The sequence below is a fragment of the Dromiciops gliroides genome, chromosome 1 (assembly GCF_019393635.1).
Source record: "Dromiciops gliroides isolate mDroGli1 chromosome 1, mDroGli1.pri, whole genome shotgun sequence".
Taxonomy (NCBI): domain Eukaryota; kingdom Metazoa; phylum Chordata; class Mammalia; order Microbiotheria; family Microbiotheriidae; genus Dromiciops; species Dromiciops gliroides.
The window spans coordinates 758,797,732-758,824,522 of NC_057861.1; the positions used below are offsets into that span (position 1 = coordinate 758,797,732).

Below are 26,791 nucleotides of genomic sequence, written 5' to 3' on the forward strand. Positions count from 1 at the left end.
ATCTCCCCCAACTCTCAGCTCCACCAGAATCCTCTCTATGGCCCCCCTTCCGCCATGGCCACGCCCTCCAACACCCGCCCCCCCAGAGGTCTGGTCAGCTCCAAGCATTTCCTTAGAACAGACTTGGATTGTTGCTGAACTTCCCAGACACTTCTGATTCTAGGTGTTGGGCCCTTCAGGGTTAAGCAGAGCCAGTCTGATCCTTCTTCCAAGGAAGGGGCAGCCCTCAAATATCGGAAAATGGCTACCCTCCTCCTCCTCCTCCTCTTCCCTTTCCCCCTCCTTCCCCTCCCCTCTCTGCCCCAACCCTTTGTCCCTGCCACGAAGCCCGAGAGTCTAAACACATCTGCAGCATGGGATCACTGGAGATCAAGCCTTAATGGGAAAGACACAGAATTAGGGCAATGTGTTTAGAACCTGCCACGTTACAGAGCATTGGATCAAAATGACTCGATTCTGGTCGTGGAGGCCATCTGCAGGAAATGACCCAAGAATCATTTTCCACGGAAGGTAATTTGGAAATGCATCCCACTGGCGTGGCTTCCCCAGTGGCCTTGTTTCTCTTAAAGATTTGCCATTGCAGGTGTTATTATTGTGTTTCTAATATGGAGGGTTTGGAGGAAGTCACTGTATCAGAAATGCTGATAACTTGAAAAAGGTTACTCAGAGAAAAAGGTTACAGAAATAGACCCAATTAAATGGATATGGTTCTTTAGTCATGTCCAGATCTTTGTGACCACATTTAGGGTTTTTGTTTTTGGCAGAGATATTGGAGTGGCTTGTCATTCCCTTCTCTAGCTCATTTTACAGATGAGGAAAGTGAGCTAAACAGGGTGAAGTGACTTGCCCAGGGTCAGCCAGCCAGTAAGTGTCCGAGGCTGAATTTGAACTTCCTGCCTCTAGGGCCAGCCTAGCACTCTGTCTATCCGGCTGCTCAATTAAATATTTAACAGTTTTCAAACATTTTCACCGTTCTTTAACAGCTTGATTCATAAGCTAACACCATCTAGATTAAGAGAAAAGTTACTTTTTCTAGCCCTAACCTCAAACTGCCTTGGTGTGATAAATAAAGTCCTTTTACCTTTCTTCTCCTGAGTTTCCCTTACCGACCAAGGTAAGACTGAATCAAGATTCCCTTGAACGCCTCCTTCTCCCTCTCTCCCTCCTCCCTTTCCATCTTCCCCTCTCCCTTCAAGTCTCCTCCAGGTTAAGGGCTTAATAATTCAGTTCAGATTGAAAGTGGAAGAGACTTTGGGGTCAAGATTTGGTGCCGGGCAGTTGGCTGTTCCCTTACCTCCCTCCCAAACGGGCTTGGCTGTTCCTTTTGGACATCCATCCCAGACCTGCTCTAGACATAGAGAGCTCAAAGTCTGTCCCAAGCTTGATGGACAAGTAAACGATATCTCCTGGAAGCTCACAACCCTGTGGGACCGTCTCTCCCTTTCCTGAAGGGGCAAAGCTCAGAGATAAAGGACTTGCCCAGTGCCACCCCACTTGGGTGGGTCCATCAGTCTTCAATCCTCAGTGCCCAGCAGGGTACTTCCTGGGGCTCCTCCATTAAGGACTGCTTGTGAATTCATTAACCCGTGAGTGAGCGTCAGTTGGTCCGAGCAGCCTCGGCCAAGGCTCTGTTCGATGAGCCACAAAACCAACCTCCCGGACGTGGCAGTTCAGACTCTGCTTCCCCTTCCATCTTTATCTTCCCATCCTGCCCCGGCCCCTCAACCTGTCTACTCTTTCCTCCAGCCCAAAGGCTCTACTGGTCCCTGAACAGCCCCAGGTTTCTGACCTGCCTGACACCTTCCCCTTGGCGGTGAGCCCCGGATACTCCAAGCCTAGCTCTAAAATCCCCTTCTTCAGAAAGCTTTCTCTGTTCCTGACCCCCTCCATCCCAGGCCCTTTTCGAGAGGTCATGTGATTCACCCATTACAAGCGAGGAGCCGCCAGCCCAGGAGGTGAAGGGCTCAGATTTCAGACCTAGCCCTTCCTCCACTGGACCACAGAGTTTGTATTCTTCTCTGCTCCCCCTTTGTAAATTCCTCAAGGGCAAGGCCTCCACTTCCCCCTTAAGTCATCAGACAGAGTTCATTTTAATTTGGACCAAGCTCAAATCATGTCAACCAATAGGAATGAATGATGCTAACCAATTAGCTTTTATCAATGGATAATGACCCACCTTTATCAAAGAGGATAAAAGCCTTGACCACACGAGGTTTCTGCTCCCTTGGCTGGGAGGAATGCTGTCTCTTGGTGCGCGCTTGCCCTCTTAGGACTATGTAGGCATATAGGCTTGAAGGCCTGAGGCTGAGAAGTTAGGGAGACACACGGTCAATCCTCCAGTAAGTTATTACTGGTAAACAGGATATTAATGAATAATAAGTGCTTACTGCCAAAACGGGTACAAGAGTCACTAATACATAAATAGCAATAATGTTAGAAAATACAGTTTAGCAAATAATTTTAAAAACACAGATGAGACTCTGAACTGGGCCAGGTCAGCACTTGGGCAATGCACAGTCCCCCATTGGGGAATCTTAGGCTTGCTTGGCATCTCCCTGGGCCTCGGTTTCCTTCTCTAAAAACAACGGGCTAGACTCCAGGCCTCTGGGGTCCCTTCCAGCACCCCATCGAGGATGTTGTGACCCTTAGGTATCCTCTGATGCTTCATTACAGGATAGAGGTGATCCAGGGGCTCCCAAGCAGGCAACAAGCTCATTGAGGTCCCACTTAACTCCACTGTGAGGAAGAGTCCAGTGTTTGTTGCCCAAGGACCAATCTCCATAAGCCTGGGGAAGCGGTCACTGTAGCTGGCTCCTTCTCTTCATTGGTTGAATTTAACCCATCTTTCCAGACCAAAGTACCGTGCCCCATCCTGTCATTTCCCCTTAGTGATGCAGTTATCACACTGTATTGTGGTACAGTTTTCTACATTTCTGTCTCATTCTGCTGGTCTGGAAACTCAATCTGTGTAGGTAATTAGCCCCATGTCTAATCTGGTGCTTCGAGGTGGTCTGCATACAGAAGGGACTTGACAAATGTTTACTGAGCTGCTGAAGGCTATGCACTATGGAGGGAGTGGAGAAGATGACTGGGTTCCATTAAGGTGACCCCTGAGGTCCATCACCAGTGGCTCTGAGTTATTTTTACCTATCACTCATCGTGGGTTAAAACTGTCATAGCATCTACCTCACATCCTCTTTGCTTAAAATGACTCTTGCAAACTCCTCAGCTGGGTCTGAACAGCCTGCTCCTCTGGCCTGCTAGACAGAAAGAGCAAAGTGGATTTCCTTTTCAGGACAGCCCAGCCCAGCCCAGCCTCGGCCTGTTTGCTTAACATAAAGCAGCCCTTAAATAACGCCCAGAGGACTGTGGAGTCCTGAAGAACTGGAGAATTAGATTCCATCCAGGTCAGCATAAGCATCTATCAACCACCCACTGTCCTGCTGGGTCCTGAGGAAACAAAGGCAAAACCCAACCCACAGTTACTGGGGGATACAAGAGAAACAGAGATCTTCCCTTTCTGGGGCATCAGGACAGGGGGTCTTCCCCAGGGTCCATGAACTGGTTGTTGCAGCTTTTTTTAATATTCTGAGAACTGAGATGGAAGGTGACTGGCTTCCTCTGTGACCCTATGGATTCTATTTTAAAACACTACCCTGAGAAGAGGTCCCTAGGCTTCGGCACACTCTCTGAAGGCTCCTGACATACACACAAATGGCTGAGAAGCTGTGGGCAGGAAGAGGCACAGACTCCAGAGCCAGAAGGGACGGTGGAGGTCAAGCCCAGCCTCTCCCCTGATGAGAAAGCTGAGGCTCAGGGACATGAAGGGATGCCCAAGTTGGCTGCAGCTGGCAGGCAAGATAGGACCTCCTGCAGACACAGCAGCAGGAGATGGCCTGTTGTGGATGGATAACTTCCAGCAAGCTAGGTATAGGTGTTATGACAGGTATGTAGGTGATGCATAATTGACCTGGTGCCAGACTGTGAATGGACAGTCATGCAAGGCACAGAAGCCAAACCAGCCAACCCAACAAGCGTTTATGAAGCACCTACTGTGTGCTTGGCACTGCACCAAACACAGAGAATACAAGTGCAAGCAAAGTGAAAGGTGGTCCTGCCCTCCAGGGGCTTATGCTTTGGGGTTAGGGTGGGAAGGAGGAGCAGAGAAACAAAGAGAACCCATCCAATCCTTGGTTACACTGAGGACCTTGGGCACTCTGGGCACCAGGAACCACAACATGCTGTCCCTGAGGGGCTCCAAAGAGAAGTGAAAATAATGAGTACAGAGCATATGTCTTGCACAGCAAACATAATAAGCAACAGAGAAAAAATAGGATCTTTGATGGTAAGACTCCCCAGAGAAACAATAAAGAGAATAGTAGATTGGGAATGTGAATACACAGATGTGAAGGATAATCTAGAAGAAAAGCAAAAACCAGGAACATTAAAAGAAAAGATACTTATTATGCAATTATAACAGATTGATCTCAATGAAGGATGTGCAAATAAAACCTAAGGGACACGAGTCTCCCCCCAAACATGAAGGGACAAAAAACCTTACCTGCATAGAGAAGGAAATAATAGAAGAGAACTGCTCAGAATTTCAGAACACAGAAAATGAAATATTAATGGAAAGAATTCCTAGATCACCTCCAGACAAAACCCAAAGCTGCAAAGTTGAGGCCACACAGTGGTTAAATTGAACAACCCAATTCAGGAATAAGGACTCCTGAAGCCAGAAAGAGAAAAGCACAAGAGGACAGGAAATTCAAATAACAAAGGACTACTTTACACCCACCTGAAAACAGAGGAGAGAATGGAATAACGCATTCTAAAGAGCAACAGTGCAGGGTGAGCTACTCTGCAAATCTGGGCTTAACTACATGTGAACAAATATGTGCATTCAATACTAAAAAGTTTGAAACATTTTTAGAAAAAAAATCAGAAATGAAGAGATTGCTTCTCAAAAAGCCCAAACAATGAAAATCCAAGAGGAGTGAATAAATGCAGCAGACAAAGACAGCAGAAATAAAATGACAGCAAAGAAACTTGTAAGAAAATTCTTTTTAGCAGTAAACAAGGATGCGGGGATGAAGTCAGAAGTCAGATAGAGCTGATGGTAGAGACAGGGCCTAGAGCACTGCAGACAGAACCTGACCAATACTTTGCCTACAAATGAATCAGTGGTTTTCTTGGGACTGTGTTATAACATGGGAGGAACATGAAAGGAGGGGAGGAGAACAGAATGATAAAGAAGAGTATGTGATGTGCCCAGATCAAATTAAGGGCTAATGATAAAGGGAAGGTGAGCTCTGTGGAGTCCAAAAGTGGGGAAAAGGGGGCAGAAGCAAAAAGAGGAAAAGGAGGACTTACTTTGGTGATGGGAAGGGATTCCACTGTCAAATGCTCCTATGAGTAGAGACATGTTCTGTAATAGGAAGTTAGTACCTCTGGTGTTTGAAAAATCTATTTGTCCTACCTCAGGACAGGGGAGAATCTGGAATGCCTAGGGACAGCTGGCACCTGGGGGAGTGAGAGAGCATGGACCCTAGGAGGAGACTAAGGCAAATGGGGAGAGAAAGGTAACCAGAGTAGGGTACGGATCATCAGTGCCCTACATAATCACAGACATAAAGGCAGAGGAGCCCTGCCATCAGGCAGCATCCTCTCTAACATCTTGAATAATTGGCATTATTCTCAGAGTGAGGGGCAATGACAAAGGGCTAATCCCTAGGGCGAGCTCTATAAGGCAGGGTAGAAACCACTTACGGGGAGAGCCTAGAATGTACACCTCAGAAACTTTAATTAAATGAGGAACAGAGAAAAGAAAATAACAGAGTCATGAATATAAGAATGGAGGTCTAGAGTAGAAAGAAATAATGAAAAAGAAAGAAAGAAAATTAATGAGACATCTGGTGCCAAGAAGGTAGAGTGAGGAAGGGAACCTCTGAAGTTCTCCAAATCCCCCCCAAACAACTAGAAAACCATCTGAGAATTGATCCAAAAGCAGTGAAGCAGCTTACCAGGTCAGGATGAAAGGTCTGTCTCACTGAGGTAGGAGGGAGTAAGGTTCAAGTGCAACAGCAGCCAGCCTCACCGCAAGGCTGCAAGGCTTCAGCCTGGGGCAATCCACCAGGGAGGTTCCACCCTCCTGGTAACCAGTAGATCCCTAAGCAAGTGAGCAGGCTGTGCTGCACAGCAAGGCCCCCTGCCCAAGACACCCCACCCCATCATAAGCCACCAGCAAGGCCCTGACCCCACTGCTAATCAAGAGTGAAGTCCTGCCCCAGGGCTGGCAATTTGCAAGACCCCACCCTGGGGCCTACTTGCAAGAGAGGCTATTTACATAGCAACCCAGAAGCAGGGCCCCACCCCTGGGGCAGACCATCCACAAGACCCCTTCTTCAAGGCCAGCCAGAAGACTCTTAGCATAGCAACTCAGCAGCAAGGCACCACACCTGGAGCAGTCCAGCAGCTAAACCCCACAACCAGGGGAGGTCAACAGGGAAGCTCCACTTCTCAGTACAAACCAGAAGAGAAGCCTACCCCTCAGAGAATGCAGGCAGCTAAGCTCTGAAGCCCAGTGAAAGCCAGCAGTAAGACCCAGAGCCCCAGCACAAAAAGCTTGGGACAGTGCAGGACCAGAGCCCAACTCTCACATAAAAACACCAAGTCAAAAAAGGCAGAAAAATGAGCAAAGAAACAAAAGAGTTTGACTAAAGTAAGTTACTATGGCAATAGGGAGGATCAAGGCATGAATTTAGAAGAGGACAACAGTGTCAAAATGGCTACATGCGAAGCCTCAAAGAAGAGTGTAATTTTGTCTCAGGCCCAAAAAAGAATTCCTAGAAGAGCTTTAAAATGATTTTAAAAAGCAAATTAGAGAGGGCGGAGCCAAGATGGCGGAGGAGAGGCTGTGACTCCCACAAGCTCCAGATAAACCCGTCCACTCACACCCAAATAATGCGGTAAAAATCAAAACCCAGAACAGCCTAATGCACATAAGAACAGAGTGAGACTGTTTCTCCGCAAAAGAGGGCGATTCTGATCACCTACTGATCAGGCTGAACAGCTCAGCGCACTGTCCGGACCCAGCCATGGACAGTGCCTCCAACACGTCAGAGTATTCTGCACCAGCAGCTTCTGAGGCTCCGAGCACGGACTGGTGAGGGGGTTCGGAGGTAGGCTGGGGTGAAGTGGAGGCAGTATCTGCTGGAGTTGGGGCAAAGCGCCCTGGGTCTGAACCAGTGGGCTGAATTGAGTGGTGGTGGCCCAGTGGGGGAGGGGTAAAAGCACGCCAAGCTTCCGACCATAGAGAATCGGAGTTCAATCAGACTTCTGTTTCCGGGTCAAAGAGAAAGCGGCTGTGATTACTCACAAGCCAGGCAGGCTGAGAAGAAGCCCAATCACCCCCTGGGCCACGCTGTAGCACGAACAGTGTGTCCTGGAAGCAGCGCTACACTTTAAGGAGTAAAAAGCCAAGAAACAGTAAGCCAGGATGAGTAGGCAGAGAAAGCAGAAGACCATCGAAAACTTCTTTGGGGGAAAGGTAGACCACAATACATCCTCAGAAGAAGAAGATAATAACAGGGTCAAAGCTCCAACATCCAAAGCTTCCAAGAAAAATATGAACTGGTCTCAGGCCATGGAAGCTCTCAAAAGGGATTTGAAGAGAGAAAGTAGGAGAGATAGAACGAAGATGTAGAGAAAGAGAGGAAGGAATGGAAAGAGAAATGAGAGCGATGCAGGAGAGTCATGAGAAAAAAGTCAACAGTTTGAAAAGCCAAATGGAAAAGGAGATTAAAAAACTGTCTGCTGAAAATAATTGCCTAAGAATTAGGATTGAACAAATGGAAGCTAGTGAGCTTATGAGAAACCAAGACACAGTAAAGCAAATGCAATTGAATGAAAAAATAGAAGGCAATGTGAAATATCTCCTTGGAAAAACAGCTGACCTAGAAAATAAATCTAGGAGAGATAATTTGAAAATCATTGGACTACCTGAAAACCATGACCAAAACAAGAGCTTAGACACCATCCTCCAAGAGATTGTGAGGGAAAATTGTCCTGATTTTCTAGAAGCAGAAGCTAAAATAGAAATTGAAAGAATCCACCGATCACCTCCAGAAAGAGATCCCAAAAGGAAAACCTCCAGGAATATTATAGCCAAATTCCAGAACTCCCAGGTCAAGGAGAAAATATTGCAAGCAGCTAGAAAAAAGGAATTCAAATACTGTGGAGCTCCAATAAGGATAAAGCAAGATCTAGCAGCTTCTACATTAAAGGACCGGAGGGCATGGAATGTGATATTCCAGAGGGCAAAGGAACTGGGACTACAGCCAAAAATCACCTACCCAGCAAAACTAAGCATCATCTTTCAGAGGCAAACATGGAACTTCAAGGAGAAAGAAGACTTTCAGGCATTTGTTATGAAAAGACCTGAACTGAATAGAAAATTTGACTTTCAAATACAACACCCCGGAGAAGCATAAAAAGATAAACAGGAAAAAGACTTCATGAGGGATATTAAAGGATCAAACTGTTAACATTCCTATATGGGAAGATAATACAGAGGACACAGGACTGAACTGAATATGAAGGGATGTTATGTTTTGTTCTGTGTGGGGTGTCTTATGTCTGGGGCCGGATTTGGGCTTGGGGCCTCCTGGGTCCAGGGCTGGTGCATTGTCCACTGTGCCACCTAACTAACCCATAATGACATCCTTAAAATAGGGTTGAGGTGTAGGAGAAATAGACTGGGGGAGGGGGAAGGGGAGCGATGGTCTAGGGAGAGGTTGTTCATATAAAGGAAACAAGAAAAAAGCTTATGGAGGGGAGGGGAAGAGGGGGAAGGAATTGGGAAGTGAGTGAACCTTAATATCATCAGAATTGACTCAAAGAAGGACTAACATACATACCCAAGTGGGTATAGTAATATATTTTTGCCCTGAGGGAGGGGAGGGAGATAAGGGGGGGGAGGGAAGGGCAGATTCGGGGAGAGAGTAGTAAAAAGCAAAATACTTTCGAGGAAGGTGAAGACGTTCTGCATAACGGCACAAGTATGAAATATTGAATTGCTTGATGTCATAGGGAGGGTTGAGGAGAGAGGGAGGAAGAAAATTTGGAACATAAGAATTAGCTCAAAGACCTTAAACTCATCAGAGTTGGCTCATGGAGGGAATGACATTCACACCCAGTTGGGAGGAGTAATCTATTTAACCCTAAAGGAAAGTATGAGGGGAAGAAGATAAGGAAGGAAGGGTGGAAAAAAAGGGAGTACAGATTAGGGGAGGGGACAGTCAGAAGTAAAATACTTTTGAGGAGGAATAGTTTAAAAGAAGATGGAAAATAGAGTAAATATCATGGGAAGGGAATAGGATGGAGGGAAATAGTTATGATGACTTTGCTGGGCTAATACGAAGAAAATTCTTTGTCAAGTTTAAGGTACTGGGGCAGCTAGATGGTGCAGTGGTTAAAGCACTGGCCCTGGATTCAGGAGTACCTGAGTTCAAATCCAGCCTCAGACATTTGGCATTTACTAGCTGTGTGACCCTGGGCAAGTCACTTAACCCCCATTGCCCTGCCAAAAACAAAACAAAACAAAACAAGTTTAAGGTACTTTATTTAGGTTATGATGAACAGGATACTATCAGAAAAACTTGGAAAGACCTACATGAACTGAAGCAGAGTGAAATGCACTGTATACAAAATAACAGCAATAGTGTAAGATGATCTGCTGGGAAGCATGTGGTTATTTTCAGCAAGGCAATGGTCCAATATAACCCTGAAGGACTTATGAAAATGGCAACCCATCTACAGAGAAAGAAGTGATAGTATCTGAAAATAGATGGAAACACATTTTTTTTCTTTTTTGGTGAGGCAATTGGGGTTGGGTGGCTTGCCCGAGGTCATGCGGCTGGTGGGTGTTGGGTGTCTGGGGCAGGATTTGGGCTCAGGTGCTCCTGATTCCAGGGCCGGTGCTCTGTTCACTGTGCCACCTAGCTGCCCCTGGAAACACATTTAAAAAAAAAATTTTTTTCTCTTTGACAATCCCTCAGTCTGAAGTTTTGGGAGTTTTTTGACTGTTTTCTCTCACAACCTAGCTAATGTGGGAATGTTTTCCATGACTACTTATGTATAACTTATTTTGAAATGCTCGAGTTCTAGTGGGTGAGGGGTGGGAATGGAGGAGGAAGAGAAGTTGGAACAATTTTTTTTTTTAAACTGATGTTAAAATTTGTTTTTACATATATTTTGGAAAATAAAATTCTATTCAAAAAGAAAAAAAAGCAAATTAGAGAAGTAGAAGAAAAATGCAAAAAGAAATGAGAGTGATGAAAAAGAATCATAAAAAATAATCAATAGCATGGGGAAGGATATAAAAAATTTTATTAAGGAAAATCATTCCCTAAAAAATAGAATTGGCCAAATGGAAAAGGAAGTACCAAAGCTCACTGAAGAAAATAATTCCTTAAAAATTAGAACTGAAGAAGTGGAAAACTAATGCCTCTATGAGGCATCAAGAAAAAATAAAATAAAATCAAGAGGAAAAAAGTAGAAAATGTCAAATTTCTCATTGGAAAAACAACTGACCTAGAAAACAGATCCAGGTGAGATTATATAAGAATTATTGGACTGCCTGAAAACCATGATTAAAAAAAAAAAAAGAGCCTGGGGGGCAGCTAGGTGGTGTAGTGGATAAAGCACCAGTCCTGGATTCAGGAGGACCTAAATTGAAATCTGGCCTCAGACACTTGACACTTATAGCTGTGTGACCCTGGGCAAGTCACATAATCCTCACTGCCCCCCCCTCCTCCCCCCGACACACACACACACACACACACACACACACACACACACACACACAAGGCCTGGACAATATCTTTCAAGAAATTATCAAAGAATGCTCTTCTGATATATTAGAACCAGATGGCAAAATAGAAGTGGAAAGAATCCACTGATCACCACCTAAAAGACATCTCAAAATGAAAACTCCCAGGCACATCATAGCCAGATTTCAGAGCTCACATATCAAGGAGAAAGTATTAAAAGCAGTCAAAAAGATGGAATTCCAATATCATGGAGCTACAATCACGATTACACAGGATTTGGCAGCTTCCACATTAAAGAACTGGAGGGACTGGAATATGATATACCAAAAGGCAACTGAGTTAGGACTTCAACAAGGAATCTCCTGCTCAGCAAAAATAAATGGAAGATTTCAGGTGGGAAAATAGACATTTAGCTAAATAGAGGACTTTTAAGCATTTCTTGTCAAAAGGCCAGAACTAAATTTAAAAAATGTACTTCCAAATACAAGACTCTAGGGAAACATAAAAACATAAAAAAGAAACAAGAAAGAAAAAAAAAAGAAATTCAATAAGGTTAATTCTGTTTCTATTTCTATATGGCAAGATAATATTTGTAACTCTTAACAACTTTATTACTGTAAAGGCAATTAGGAATATATGTAGACAGATGCTGTGCATATAAGGTGACTTTGATGGGATAATATCCTCAAAAACAAAATAAAGGGGTAAGAAAGAAAATTACTCTGTAAGAAGGAGGAGGGAGGAAATTAAATGGGGTAAATTATCCCACATAAAGGAGGCATGAAAGAGCTATTATAATGAGGGTGGCAGGCAAAGACTAATCCTTACTCTCATCACACCCACCTGAATATAGACACCTAAATTACCCTATAAGGAAGAAAAAGAGGGTGGGGATAATAGAAGGGAAGGAGATAACTGGTAAAAGGGAGGGTATATCAGGGAAGGTGTTGATAGGAAGTAAAACACTCATGAGGAGGGAAGGATAGTATGATGGGGGGAATAAGCAAAAAAGAGCACGTAGGGAAATAGTTTTCATAACTATAAATGTGAATGGGATGAACTCACCCATAAAAATGGAAGCAAATAGCAGAATGGATTAAAAACCAGAATTATACAATATGTTGTTTACACGGAACACATTTGAAGCAGAGAGATACACACAGGGTAAAGATAAGGGGCTGGAGCAGAATCTATTATGCTTCAGTTGAAGCAAAGAAAGAGGGATAGCAATCATGATCTCAGACAAAGCAAAAGCAAAAATAGAGCTAATTAAAAGAGATAAAGAAGGAAACTATATCTTGCTGAAAGGTACTACAATGAAGTCATATCAACACTAAACAGATATGCACAAAATAAAATAGTATTCAAATTTTTGAAGAAGTTGAATGAGCTACAGGAGGAAATAGATAATAAAACTATACTAGTGGGGCACCTGTATTTCCCCCTCTCAGAACTAGATAAATCTAACTAAAAAATAAACAAGAAAGAAGTTCAGGAGGTGAATAAAGTTTTTGAAAAGTTAAATATGATAGAGCTCTAGAGAAAACTGAATGGAAATAGAAAGGAATGTACATTTTCTCATCAGTACATGGCACCTACACAAAAACTGACCATTAGGACATAAAAACTCACAATCAAATGCAGAAAAGCAGAAATACTAAGTGCATCTTTTTCAGATCATAATGCAATAAAAATTATATCCAATAACAGACAATTGAAGAAGAAATTAAAAATTAATTGAAAATTAAATAATCTAATCCTAAAAAACAAGTGGGTCAAAGAACAAATCATAGAAACAATCAATAATTTCACTAAAGAAAATGATAACAATGAGAAAACATACCAAAATTTATGGGATGCAGCCAAAGTAGTACTTAGGGGGAAATTTATATCTCTAATTGCTTATGGCAATAAAATAGAGAAAAGGCAACTCAATGAATTAGGCATGTAACTTAAAAAAAACTATAAAAAGAACTAATTAAAAGTCCCCTATTAAACATCAAATTGGAAATCCTGAAAATCAGAGATTAATGAAATTTAAAGTAAGAAAATAATTGAACTAATAATTAAAATTAGAAGCTAGTTTTATGAAAAAAACAATAAAATAGACAAATCATTGATTTATTTGATTTTTCAAAGGAAAGAAGAAAACCAAATTACTAGTATCAAAAATGAAAGGGGTGGGGGCAGCTAGGTGGTGCAGTAGATAAAGCACCAGCCCTGGATTCAGGAAGACCTGAGTTTAAATCCGGACTCAGACATTTGACACTTACAAGCTGTGTGACACTGGGAAGTCACTTAACCCTCATTGCCCCCCCCCAAAAAAAAACCCTGAAAGGGGTGAATTTACCCACTAATGAAGAGGAAAATTAAGAAAATTGTTAGGAGCTATTTTGCCCAATTATGTGCCAATAAATTTGATAATCTAAATGAAATAAATTAATACCTACAAAAATATAAATTACCCAAATTAACAGAAGAAATAAAATATTTAAATAACCCCATTTTAGAAAAAGAAATAGAGTAAGCTATCTATGAACTTCCTCAGAAAAGAAATTCCCAGGAAAGATGGATTCACAAGTAAATTCTACCAAATATTCAAAGAAGAATTAATCCCAATACTATGTAAATTATTTGGAAAAACAACAAATAACAAAAACCACAGAAATCATATGATTATCTCAATAGATGCAGAAAAATTCTTTGACAAAATCCAGCATCCTTTCCTATTAAAAAGAGTAGAGAACATAGTAATAATGGCACTTAACTTTAAATGATAAGTAATATTTATCTAAAACCATCAGCAAGTATTATCTGTAATGGGGATAAGCTAAAAGCCTTCCCAGTACAAAGATGAAACAAGGATGACCATTATTGCCTCTATTATTTAATACTGTACTAGAAACCATTAACCATGGCAATAAGAGAAGAAAAAGAAATTAAAGTAATCAGAATAGGCAATGAGGAAACAAAACTATCCCTCTTTGCAGATATGATGTTATTCTTAGAAAATCCTAGAGAATCAACTAAAAAACTACTTGAAATTATTATCAACTTTAGCAAAGTTTCAGAATACAAAATAAATCCACATAAATCATCAGCATTTCTATTTACTACCAACAAAGTCCAATAGCAAAAGATAGAAAGAGAAATTCCACTTAAAATAACTATAGACAATATAAAATAGTTGGAAGTCTACCTGCCAAGGCAAACCCAAGAATGACATGAACACAACTATAAAACACTTTTCACGCAAAGTCAGATCTAAGCAATGGGTAAAATATTAATTGTTCATAGGTAAGCCGGGTCAATATAATAAAAATGACAATTCTACCTAAATTAATCTATTTATTCAGTGCCATACCAATCAAACTATCAAAAATCATTTTATAGGGCTAGAAAAAATAATAAAATTCATCTGGAAGAACAAAAGCTCAAGGATATCAAGGGAATTAATGAAAAAAAATGCAAAAAAAGGCAGCCTAGTAGTACCAGATCTCAAACTGTATTACAAAACAGTAATTATCAAAACAATCTGGTACTGGCTAAGAAATAGAACAATGGATAAGCAGAACAAATTAGGTAAAAAGTACATTACAGTTAATTCCCATAGCAATCTACTATTTCACAAATCCAAAGACCCAAGACTTTAGAACAAAAGCTCATTATTTGACAAAAACTGCTGGGAAAATCTGAAAACAGCACGACAAAAGCTAGATGTAGACCAACATGTCACACTATATACCAAGATAAGGTCAAAATGGATACATGATTTACAATAAAGGGTTATACAATAAGAAAATTAAGAGAGAACAAGGAACAGCTTATGTGTCAGAATTATGGATAAGGTAAGAAGTTAGGACCAAAGAAGATATAGAAAGTATTACAAAATGTAAAACATATAATTTTGATTATATAAAATTAAAAAGTTTTTGCACAAACAAAACTAATGCAACCAAAATTATAATGAAAACTTAGAAAACATTTTGCAACAAGTATCTCTTCATTTCCCAAATATGTAGAGAACTGAGTCAAATTTATAAAAATACAAGTCATGTCCAAGTGATAAATGGTCAAAGGATATGAACAGGCAGTTTGCAGACAAAGAAATCAAAGCTATCTATAGCCATAAGAGAAAATTGCTCTAAATCACCACTGATTAGAGAAATGCAAATTATTTAAAGTTTTGAGTTCCAAATTCTATCCCTTCTTCCCTCCCTCCCCCATCCCCTTCCTAAGGTGGTAAGCAATTCTATATAGGTTATACATTTGCAATTCTGTAAAACATTGCCATATTAGTAATTTTGTATAAGAAAACTTGAATAAAATTTAAAAAATGAAAGAAAGTGAAAAATAGCATGATTCAGTCTGGTTCAACCAATATCAGATCTTGCTTTGGAGGTGGAAAGTATGCTTCATCATTATTCCTTTGGGATTGTCTGGGATCATTTTATTGCTGAAAACATCTAAATCCATCAAACAATATTGTTTTCACTGTGCACAATGTTCTCCTGGTCCTGCTCACTTTACTATGCATCAGTTCATATAAGTCTTTCCAGGCCTTTCTAAAGTCACCCTGCTTGTCATTTCTTAAGGCACAAGAATATTCCATCACCATCATATACCACAGCTTGTTTAGCCATTCCCAACTGATAGATATCCCTTTGATTTCCAATACTTAGCCACCACAAAAAGAGCTGCCATAAATGTTTTTGTATAAATAGGTCCTTTTCTCTTTTTGGGGATGTTTTTGGTGTATAAACCTAGCAGTGGTATTGCTAGATCAAAGGGTATGCACAGTTCTTTTTTTTTTTTTAATCTTTCTTTTTTTTGGGGGGGGGGGGGAGGGAAGGGAGGCAATTGGGGTTAAGTGACTTGCCCAGGGTCATAAAGCTAGTAAGTGTTAAGTGTCTGAGGCCGGATCTGAACTCAGGTCCTCCTGAATCAAGGGCCAGTGCTCTATCCACTGCACCACCTAACTGCCACTATGCACAGTTCTATAGCACTTTGGGCATAGTTCCAAATTGCTCTCCAGAATGGTCGGATCTTTTCAGAACTCCACCAACAGTGGATTAGCGTCCCAGCCTTCCCACATACCCTCCAACATCCAGTATTTTTCTTTTTTGCTATATTTGCCACTCTGATAGGTGTGAGGTGATAATTCAGAGTTGTTTTAATTTGCATGAGAAATACAACTCTGAGGTACCACCTCATACCTATCAGAGTGGTAAATACAACAAAAAAGGAAAATATTGGATGTTGGAGGGATGTGGGAAAACTGGGACCCTAATGTGCTGTTGGTGGAGTTGTGAGCTGATCCAACCATTCTGGAAAGCAATTTGGAGCCATGCCCAAAGTGCTAAAGAACTGTGCATACCCTTTGATCCATCAATACCACTGCTAGGTTTATATACACCTTTTACAGACCATAACACAATAAAAATATTAATTGGCAAAGGAATCACAAACAAAAAATACAGACCCAAATGGAGATTTAACAATGAAATCCTAAATAATTAGTTGATTAAAAAAACAAATCACAGAAACAATAGTTATGAAAATGATGAAACATATCAAAATCCCTGGGATACAGCTAAAGCAGTCCTCAGGGGAAAATCATATTCTTATATAGATTGACAAAACATAAAGGAAGATGAATGAACTTAATATGCATTTTTTTAAAGTTAGAAAGCTAACAAATAGCCAAAACCCAGAAAATAGAATAGATCTGGCTTTAAAAAAACTATTTAAGAAAACTTTCCTGGTCCTTATGGATTCATAGGAGAATTCTATGAAACTTTTAAAGAATAATTAGAACTCATTTCACAAATTATTCTCAAAAATTCAAAGGAAAATCATCCTACCAGAATCCTCTTATATGATAAACAAAGTTCTGATACCTAAACCAGGGAAAGATAAGACACAGAAATAAAACTATAAGTCAATATCATCTATGAACATTGATTCAATTTTTAGAAGAATTCCATACAATGGATTACAGTGATTTATCCAAGACATGACAATGCAAGATCCACTGCAATGCATTGGAAAGCAAGAATGGTTCAACATTAGGAAAACGGTCAACACAATCATATTAAAAATCAAAATATCCAAAACCACACGATCATCTTAATAGATACAGAACAAGCCTCTGAAAAGTACAACACTCTTTTATGTTAAAAACTACAAAGTACAGGCACAGAGGAACATTTTGTTAATATAAAAAGCATCTGCCTGGGGCAGCTAGGGGGCGCAGTGGATAAAGCACTGGCCTTGGATTCAGGAGGACCTGAGTTCAAATCCAGCCTCAGACACTTGACACTTAACTAGCTGTGTGACCCTGGACAAGTCACTTAACCCCCATTGCCCTGCAAAACAAAACAAAAAAGCATCTACCTAAAATCAAAACCAAGCATCATGTGCAATGGGGATACACCATAACCTTTTCCGGTAAATACAGGAGTAAGGTAAGGGTACTCATTCTTCCTGCTAGTACTTAATATGGTTCTGGAAATGCTGGCAGCAGCAATAAATCAACTCAGTTCGATAAACATTGATTAAGTGCCAACTATGTGCCAGTCATTGTATTGAGCTCTGGGGCTATAAAGAGGCAAATGACAGTCCCTGCCCTCAAGGGCTTATAATCTAAAGGGGAAGACAACGTGCAAACAAACATGTACAAAGTAAGCTATGCACTGGAAAAATAGAAATAATTAGAAGAAAGCACAGAGATTAACAGGGGCTAAGGAAGGCTTCTTGTAAAAGTTGGGACTTTAGATGGAACTTAAAGGAAGCCAGGAAGGTCAGTAGTCTGAATGAAGGAGGGAGAGCTAAAGACAAGAGAAAGATAAGAGGAGATAAAACTATCCCTAATTGCTGATATGATGGTTTATTTGGAAAATTCAGGAGAATCAGCAACAATACTAATTAAGCCAGTTAATAGCTTCAGCAAAGTTGTAGGCTACAAAATAAATCCTCAAAAATCAACATAATTTCTAGAACAAATAGCATAACAAAACACAAGAATCAATAACAGAAAAGGAAATCTTATTCCAAATAATCACCAGATGCATAAAATATCTGGGCATTGACCTACCAAAGAACACAAAAGACAAAAGGAAGATCCAAAAACAATTGTACTTACAAACCCAGTGTTTGATAAAGTATACAACATAAATTACGGAGGAAAAATTCCTTATTTGATTTAAAAAAAAACTGCTTAAGAAAACTGGAAAGTAGTCTGTGGTGAAAATTTCTAAGTCACAATGTTAAATTAAAAAAAAAAGTCTCCAAAAAGAAAATAGGTTTATTGAGAGAGAGAGAGAGAGAGAGAGAGAGAGAGAGAGAGAGAGAGAGAGAGAGAGAGAGATCCTGTCTCACAATAAAGCCAGCCTCAGGTCTGGGACCTAAAGACCCTGACTCTCAGAGACAGGCAGTTTGATTAGGTAGGTCCCCAAAAGATTACTTTAGAAAGTGTTACAAATGCAATATACAATAAAAGAATGATCATTTGTCTCCTCATATACTGGTTCTAAAATACCATTTTTACTTTAGAAAGTAATAAGGGTAAACACACACAAAATTGACATATGCATGCCTCAAATCTGAAGAATTAATCATGTATAGCTCTTGAGGTATCATTTGTGACATCCTATTTTTTAGATGCTTTTGTATCACTTTTAACAACTCCAATTGGTTCATTCCATGTATTTTTAGTACTTGACCTTTATTTTGATTGGTCTATTCTAACCATAAGATTCTACTTGCTTCTTGATGATACATGTAGGGAAAATAATTCGATCCATAAGTTTAGAACAACATTAGATATTTTTGTACCTTATCACTAATTACTTAGTTATTGAGGCTACTAAAGAATATTCAAATCACGTATATCAGTAATGAATGGCTAATCTAACCACAACATGTACGCTGCATACATGGACAGATGTAGAGAGGACAAGTTGACCCATAATCTACTTTTACATATTTCATTTGTGTATCACTCAAAGCATTCTCAGCTACTAAAGAGAATCACTTAGAAAAGTAAGGACTGGGGGCAGCTAGATGGCGCAGGGGATAGAGCACTGGCCCTGGATTCAGGAGGACCTGAGTTCAAATCCGACTTCAGACACGACTTACTAGCTGTGTGACCCTGAGCAAGTCACTTAACCCTCATTGTCCCGCCAGAAAGAAAGAAAGAAAGAAAGAAAGAAAGAGAAAAGTAAGGACTGGGGAAAATTTTCTTCACAAGTCTAGTAGAAATTAGGCTTACACCACACTCCATAATAATTCTAAATGGACATATAACCTAATATTAGAAATCACACTATAAAAAAATTAGAAAAACAGATCAAATGCCTCTTTCACAGCTATAGTAGGAGATTTACCCTTAACAAAATGAGTTATAGAAGCAACTAAAAAGATACCTGATTACATGAAACTGAAAAGCTTCTACCCAGACTAAATTAATGCACCTAGGATAAGGAGGGAAGTGGTCAAATAGGGAAAAAAAATCTATCAAATTTATCTGATAAAGGTTTGATATCCAAGAGAGATCAACTATATATGGCTGTGTGGGGATATATATGTATATATCTATCTTGGATACACACACACACACTCATAGACATATATGTCTATGCGTGCAAACATATATACACATATACAGTTGATCTGTTATATATCTATAAACATACACATAGACATGTATACATGTAAACAGACTAATAGTCATTTCTCAATAGATAAGTGGTTATTCCAATTTTTTACACAAGGAACATGAATAGTTCTCAAAAGAACTGAAAAATATTCAGTCACATGAAAATGCTCCAAATCAATAATAAAAGAAACCCTGGGGTTTCGTATAACACCTTGCAAATTAGCAAAAATAACAAAAAATGACGACAGTCACTTTTGGTGGAATTCTGAATGGTAGGTACACTAATGCATTGCTGGTGGATCTATAAAATAGTAGGAATTTAGAATTGTGAAAATAAAGTGACTAAAATGTCAGAGTCTCCATTACTGGGCTTATACCCTAAAGAAGCCATTGAAGAAAGTCCCCATATACTCCAAAACATTTAAAGCAACACTTTTTGTCATAGTCAAGAACTGGAAACAAAGCAGCTACCTATCAATTGGGGGGTGGTTACAAATGTGGTTTTATGAATTTAATAGAATATTTGTAAGAAATGACTTGTAATGAATGCAGAAGCCTGGAAAGAGCCCCACAAACTGATGCAGTGAAGGCAACTGACCCAAGGAAACAACCTACACAGTGACTGTTGCTTTTGCTCAGTTGTTTTTCAGTCAAAGCTTCATGTCCCATTTGGGATTTTCTTGGCAAAGATACTGGAGTACTTTGCCATTGCCTTCTCCATCTCAATTTACAGAGGAGCAAACTGAGGCAAACAGTGTTTAGTGACTTGCCCAAGGTCACCCACCTAGGAAGTCACACTGTCCTCCCTGATTTTATATGGGGCATCCCAGGAAATGTGTCCCATTTCCTCAAACAATCTGAACATTCCTCCCGTGCAAATTCACTCCAGCCAATCAAAGATCTAAAATTTAAAGACTATGACTGATTCCTTGATTGACTGGTATGAATTCTTATTAAACCCTTGCTACATTTGAAAATTAAGACAAACAGAAAGACAAGGTTCAGAGCATGATGATTTTACTAGTTAAACTAGCAATGACCAATAAATTAAGTCTATGCCCTCTCAATCACTTGAGGTGTAGCCTACTAGCCTTCATATAGTCATCTATACGAAGAAACAAAGAACAGCACTGGGCAGGTGGGGAAAACAATGTGACAGATTACAGGGTAGACAGCATCACGGGGGTGGGGACAACAGGATTGGTTACATCAAAGAAAGCAAGATAGTATCCACAAGGGGCTAGTAACCCCTCTCTGACAATTAAGGAATGTTAGCTGTTTTATGAAACCCGTTTGCATTTTGTAATCTTTGCTAGGAGATCAAAGCTACCAGGCTAGCTGTCTCCTTGGAAGACACAAAAACTTCCTTAATTGAACAAGGAGAGGCAAAGACAGCACCAAGTTGACTTGTGGGGTTTAAAGATAATAAACAGATGCTCTAGAAGGATCCCAGGGGCTGCCCGTATGAGAGATGACAACCTTTCCTTTAATTATAAACTTTAACTCAGAGGGAAAGCTACATTTCTGAGCTCAACTCAAAGACACAGAAACGTGGCTTTAGGCGGATGCAGACTCTATTATAAAATTAATATAGCATAAAATCAGTTACATTATAGAATCACTACTGTTAAAATCAATGCAGTAGAAACTCGAGGTCATATTAATTTTGATCTTCTTACCCTTAAGTGGGGTGGACTACTCAGTGAACTGTCATCCTGAGATGGTGGGTCTACTAAGTGCCCCACATCTTCAGATTAACTGCTACTTGGTCACATCTTCCCATCTCAAATACTTGTCCGGCTGATATTCCGAACCTAAATATGACTTTACATTCAAGGTCCTCATATTATAGCCAGCATATCACTCAAGCCTTGTCAGATCCTCACTCTGTCATCTGAAATGTAATTTAATCCTCTTAACTTCAAGTCATTTGTATGTTTGACAGGTACACCTGTCTATTACTTTATCCAAGGACCAAAATGTCAGATAGCAAAATGATGACTGGAGCCAGCCCTGAGACTTTCTACACTGCCATTAAGCCATTAATGAGAAATCTGGTGGGGGCAGGGGCTGCTGCTGGTGATTCAATTTGTTCTCGAACCACCTACTATCATCTAAGAGCCTCTATGTCTGTTTGTGCACAAGAGTACAAGAGTCAATTAAAATGTTCTAATAAAACCTAGATAAGCTCTTTCTCTAGAATCCCATGAATCCACTAACTGCTAAAAAATGAAAGGAGGTAGGTCTTGCCTGGTGGATACAAGAACAAAGAATGAAACAAGGTAATACAGCTGATAAGTGTCTGGGGCCAAATTTGAACTTGACTGCTCTGGCCAGTACACCTCTTAGTTATTCTCCCCAAAAAAACAAATGATATAGGCATGCAACCAAGAATAATCTACCCAGAAAAACTGAAAAGAATCCTACAGAGGGGAAAAAGGACATCTCAAAAGACTTCCAAGCATTCCTGATGAAAAGACCAGAGATGCGCTGACACTCTGATGTACAAACACAGGAGTTGAGAGACATAAAAAAGTAAACAGGAGTGAACAGTCATAAGAGACTAAACGAGGATAAACTCTTTACATTCTAATGTGGGGAGATAATACATGTACCCCTTTATCATCATCAGGGGTTATGGAGGGACTATAAGAAGACAGATAGATTGATGATCTTGAAAAAAAGGATTGGGAGGAGAATGGAGGAGGGGAGAATGAGGGAAATTATCTTCCATAACCGGGGTGAACAAGTAAAAGTCTATATAAAGATGGAGAAAGAAGGGGAAGTGGGTGACACTTGAAACTCACTCATCTGAACTGATCAAAGGAAGCATATCCCCACCCCCAACACACACAGAGAAGTGGATACAGAAACACAGTTCACTCAATAGGAAACCAGGAAGGGAAAGGGAGAATCCCATGCAAAACAAACTATGATTTAAAAAATAGTTGTAGCAGCTATTTTTGAGGTAGCAAAGAAGCAGAAACTGGGGGAATGCCCATCAACTGGGGAATGGTTGAAGGAGTTGGGGTTTAGGAAAATGATGGAATACTATTGTGCTCTAAGAAGTGATGAGGGGAACGCTTTCTGAAAAACCTGGGAAGACTTAGATAAATTGATGCAGAGTTAAATGAGCAGAAGCAGAACAACTTTTATAACCACAACATTATCAAGACAAGCAATCTTGAAAGACTCAGAGTTTCTGATTAGGATAATGACTACCCACAATTCCAGAGGATTGATGATGAAACATGCTGCCCACCCCCAGAGAGACGAGGGGCTCAGACCTATTTTTTTGGATGTGGCCAATGTGTATTTGTTAAGAGGAGTATTAGTTTTCTTTCTTCCCCAATGTGGGTGTGGGTGTGGAAGGATGAGAAAAGGAGAAAAGACAGTTTTTTTTTATAGAAAAAGAAAAAATTGGGGGGCAGCTATGTGGCAGTGGATAAAGCACCAGCCCCGGATTCAGGAGGACCTGAGTTCAAATCCAGCCTCATACTAGCTGTGTGACTCTGGGCAAGTCACTTAACCCTTATTGTCCTGCAAAAAAAAGAAAGAAAGAAGGAAAGGAAGAAAGGAAGGAAGGAAGGAAGGAAGGAAGGAAGGAAGGAAGGAAGGAAGGAAGGAAGGAAGGAAGGAAGGAAGGAAGGAAGGAAGGAGAAGAAAAGAAAAAGTAAAAGAAAAATGTTAAAGGACACACACACACACACACACACACACACACACACACACACACACACCTCTCCTATCCCCCACTGGGGCCAAACCAATCAAATCTAATCTCTTACTCCTGAGAGGATTTCTACTACCCGAGGCCAGTCATGTACCCCCACCCCCTTCCCTTCTCTAATTCATTCACTTCGTTCTATGTAAAGTGGAAGGCCGATGACGTCTAAGGTACTTCATTCCAAAATCCTCTCATCCATGATCAGAAGTGTGACCTTTGAAGTCCCAGGAAAGGCTGGTTTGCCGGGCGGGTCCCTGGGGTCCCCAGCACGGGCAGGGCGGATTGTCCAAGGCGCTGCCCTGCTAGAGCCTCCCTCGGGCGGCTGTCCCAGTCACTTACCTGAGCGAGCCCTGGCTGCCGGTCTGACTAAGGATGGAGTGAAGGGCCCGTCCCTAGGGGGGAGCTCTCCCACTTCCCTCCAAACAGCTCCTCCTAGTCTGGGCTGGGCTGGCCCAGGACCTACACGGTCTGGCCCCGCTGGAGAAGCGCCAGACCTGGACACGGCCAGTCCGCCCCCAGCTGCCTGGGTGGAAAAAGGAAGCTGCCAACAGCGAGTTCCTGAATACGCCGAGAGCGACCACAGCCCCCCCTCTTCAGTCTCCTCAGACCTCAGTGTGACCGGCCCGTGTTGCACAACTGGACAGAGGCCATGACGGGAGCCCTGCTTCAGCCCCCTCCGCGCTCGCCCGCCTGGCGCCCACGGGGTGCACCCCTCCTCTTTCTGCTGAGGGAGGGGAGAATATCGCCCCATGGGACGTGGATTGTTAGAAAACGGAACGGAAGCGAGCCCCCGGCCAGGAAGCCTCCCCGGCCCCTCTTCATCCCGGCGCCTTCCCCATCTCTCCTGTCTAGAGAGGGGTCTGCATGTGTTTGCTTAGCGTCGCCCCCTTTGTGTTCTAAGTTGGGGGGGGGCAGAGACTGTCTTTGGCCTCCTTTTGGAGGCATTTAATAAATGGTCATTGAAGCAGTGAATAAATGCTAACAAAGCCTGAAGGTGAAGAGTTGAGAAAACCTACCTCTCTCTATGACAAAGGTGAGGGGCCATCCGTGTGCTATACTGTGGGTGTGATCATCATGATAATAATGGCACTTAGTATGTGCCAGGCGTTGTGCTAAGTGCTTTACCACAAGATCTCATTTGGTCCTCTCAATAACCCTGGGAGGTGGGGGCTACTATTATCCCTTTATCATAGATGAGGGAACTGAGGCAAACAGAGGTTAAAAGACTTGGGCAGGGTCGCACAGCTAGTAAGTGCCCAGGGCCAGGTTTGAACTTAGGTCACTAGTCACTGCATCATGTCTGGTTTTGCTGGGCTGCCTGCCTTTTTCTTTGAACGCCATTGTTACAAGGGAGAGGGCACAGGAGAAGGATTTATTTGTAAATGAATATGATATAGAAACAAAAGGCATCAATAACTTTTCATTTGAAAAGCACATGTTCTGACATTCAGCTATCTTTTCCTAATGAGCTCTGTCAATACCTCGAGATGTTAGGGTAGCATAGGTGACTTCTCCCCCAAACTGGGGAGTCCCCCGTGTTTTCTGCACAATTCTGATGTGTGACATCTCTCTAACACTGGGGCATCCCTGGAGGTGGAAAGATGAAGGGAATCAGCAGAGAGAACCCAGATTTGTCAGTGAGCAGATGCTGGATGAGGGCTCTACATATTCCTCTGACCAGATTCCCCCCCCCCCCCATCCCTGGAAGCAGAGCCTGGGCTGTGGCTCAGGGTCCTTCATGAAAAATCCCCCCAAAACTCAAACTCATTTCTGAGGCTATGTGCTTGGAGGCCAGACTCCTGGCTACTGACTCATTAAGTATCATGTGAAGCACTGGACTGCACATGGGAAAGGATCCCAAGGGTTAGCCCTGAGGTTTCTTGGTTTGACCAGGAAGGCAGTCTATGGGATTCCTTGTTCTTAGAGTGTTCTCAGGACGCCCAGACCAATGAAACAGAAGGACAGCCCTTGGTCTGGGAATAGTCTAATAGCTCAGCATTCCTAATTTAAACTTTATGGCATCAATTATAGAAAAAATAAAACCAGAGTTTTCTTGTAAATACTCAACTTTACTCAACTATTTAATGCAGGGTTTGGGAAAGTTAAACCTAACAAATGTTTCGCCAAAGGCATTGTCTCCTTCCTATTGATTTTTTAATTAGATACATCATTAACTACTTTTTTTTTTTTTTTGGTGAGGCAATTGGAGTTAAGTGACTTGCCCAGGGTCATGCAGCTAGTAAGTGTCATCATTAACTCTTATCAGCAGAGAGAGATGGCTACCTGGGAGGGAGAGAAAGATACAACCCAGAAGTGATTGGTTGACTGCTCCTGCCCTATTAGCACCCTTGTGTTTGAAGTCAAAGGCTGGAGGCTGGGCCCTGGGCTCTCTTCTCTCCCTTTATGCTCTCTATGCTACTTCTGCTCCCAAGATTTCTGTGAGCATCTCAATGCGGGTGACTCCCAGATCTGCTCCTCTGGCCCTCATTTCTCTCATACCTGTAGCCTACCACCTCCAACTGCCTCGTGGCCATCTCAACTGGAGGTCCTGTATATCTTACATAACTGACCCCCTCCCCTTTTCAATAACTTCCCTAGTACTTACTCAAGGGGACCATTATCCTCCCATTCACACAAACTAACAACCTGTCACCCCCAGCTCTGCCTCTCTCTCCCTATGACCAATTCGTTGTCAAGTCCTATTTTACCTTCCTAAAATCCCTCCTGTAGGTCTCCTCCTCTCCTCCGACATGCCCACCACCCTGGCGTGAGGCTTCACCACCTCCCACGGTTACACCAAGGGCCTTCCACCAGAGCTCCTTGACCCAAGGTCTATCCTCCACTCAGCTGTCAAAGTGATCTTCCTAAAGCATAGGTCTGATCATACAACACGACCCTCCTCCCAACTCCCCATCACCCTCCAGGATCAAATAAAACATCCTCCTTTTGGTATTTAACCCCACCTAACCCCACCCCCCTTTGTAGCGGGCTCACAGGGCTCCAGACATCCTGCAATCCAGAGACGACTCCTTGCCATTTCTTCTTGGACAAGACCCCCATCTCTTAGCTCCAGGCATCCATCTGGCTGTCCCCGGTGCCTGGAATGCTCTCCTTCCCCACTGACAACTCCTGGTTTGGTCAAGCCACCTTCTACAAGGAGATTTTCCTAGTGGTCCTTAATCCTGTTAAGGGGTCCCCTGAACTTGTCTTTTTAAGTTGCCGTATTTTCCAGAAACATTGGACTCATAGCATGCAGGTGGCCCTGAATGTGTTAAAGACAGAGCTCCCTGAGCTGACATAATTTGTTGTTGCACCCCAAGCTGGACCCCCTGTGTGTTCTTGGGAGGAAAGATTGGGACAATGCTTGTGCCCCTGGGCTCCTTGGCAGACAAGCAGTCTCCCCTATCTTCACAGTCTAGCTGTTCCCAAGGGAAAAGAATGAGGCTTTTACCATCATCTTGCTCCTTCCCATGGGGAGTGGTTTTGTCCTTTTTCTGACCTTTGCTGCACCATCCCCCTCCCATGTCATCCCCTTCCCAGTATGCCCTCCTCCCTCTGTCCTGCTATCATAAA

The 26,791-nt window shown here is 41.8% G+C and overlaps 1 protein-coding gene across 3 annotated transcripts in view; it reads right to left on the reverse strand.

Annotated features, from left to right (window-relative positions):
* The window catches only part of GPR141 (G protein-coupled receptor 141), a 34,113-nt gene extending 10,451 nt beyond the window's left edge, over window positions 1-23,662 (reverse strand). Inside the window, exon 1 of one of the 3 annotated variants that reach the window (XM_043976100.1) lies at window positions 23,558-23,662. The gene's annotated coding sequence lies outside the window, so the exon portion shown is untranslated. Of the gene's footprint in view, window positions 1-2,176; window positions 2,283-23,557 lie in introns of those variants that run through there. The other 2 variants (XM_043976102.1, XM_043976103.1) reach the window with 2 other exon arrangements.
* Window positions 23,663-26,791: the final 3,129 nt, after the last annotated feature.